An 865-nucleotide genomic window follows, 5' to 3' on the forward strand; every position below is an offset into this window, starting at 1 on the left:
TAGCAAAAGTATGAGTAAAAGCAGCAGCAAAGTACAAAGAAAAGAGAGTTGGGGCAAAGATATCACCCTTCTTGACACCATTCTCTACAGGAATGGGTCCCGCCATGCCACCACCAACACTGACCCAAGCCTCTATCCCATCATGAAATGATTTAATTATAGAAATAAAGTAATTCAGACATCCAAGTTTGCCAAGTATTTTCCATAGCAAGGCCCTAGTCACAGTATCAAAGGCCTTGGTTAAATCAATGAATACCTGGACAAGATCCGTATTCTGTTCATAGCACTTCTCTTGCATCTGTCTTGCTGTGAAAATCATATCCATTGTCCCTCTACCAGATCGGAAGCCACATTGAGATTCAGATAGGACATTATTTATGAGACACTCATTCAGGTGGGTAAGAAGAATATTTGCCAGAACCTTGCCAGCAGCTGATAGTAGAGCAATACCTCTGTAGTTACTAGACATTATTCTGGCTCCTTTTCCTGTATAGAGAGAAAGAATAATTGCATCCTTCCAGTCTTTAGGCACTGCACCATCCCTCCAGACTATACTAATAAGTTCATGAAGGGACTGTGTGATGTAATCACCACCAAATTGCAAGACCTCAGTACAAATTCAGGTATTATTTGATTGTTTCACTCATTCAATTTTGACTAAGAAAAAAAAAAAAAGGATTTTTTGCATGGAATCAAGCACCCTGACCTCCTAATATACTGCAAACTCCTTATTTTTGTTCGTAAAAAAAGGAGGTGGGGGAAACTGGATCCCATATCCCATAATCATTGTAAATGAATAAATGAAAATGCAGAGGTTATAGAAATTAGAGTGGTACTGAAGCCAGTGGAGAGATAACGAATGATA

The sequence above is a fragment of the Octopus bimaculoides genome, chromosome 18 (genome assembly GCF_001194135.2).
Source record: "Octopus bimaculoides isolate UCB-OBI-ISO-001 chromosome 18, ASM119413v2, whole genome shotgun sequence".
NCBI lineage: Eukaryota > Metazoa > Mollusca > Cephalopoda > Octopoda > Octopodidae > Octopus > Octopus bimaculoides.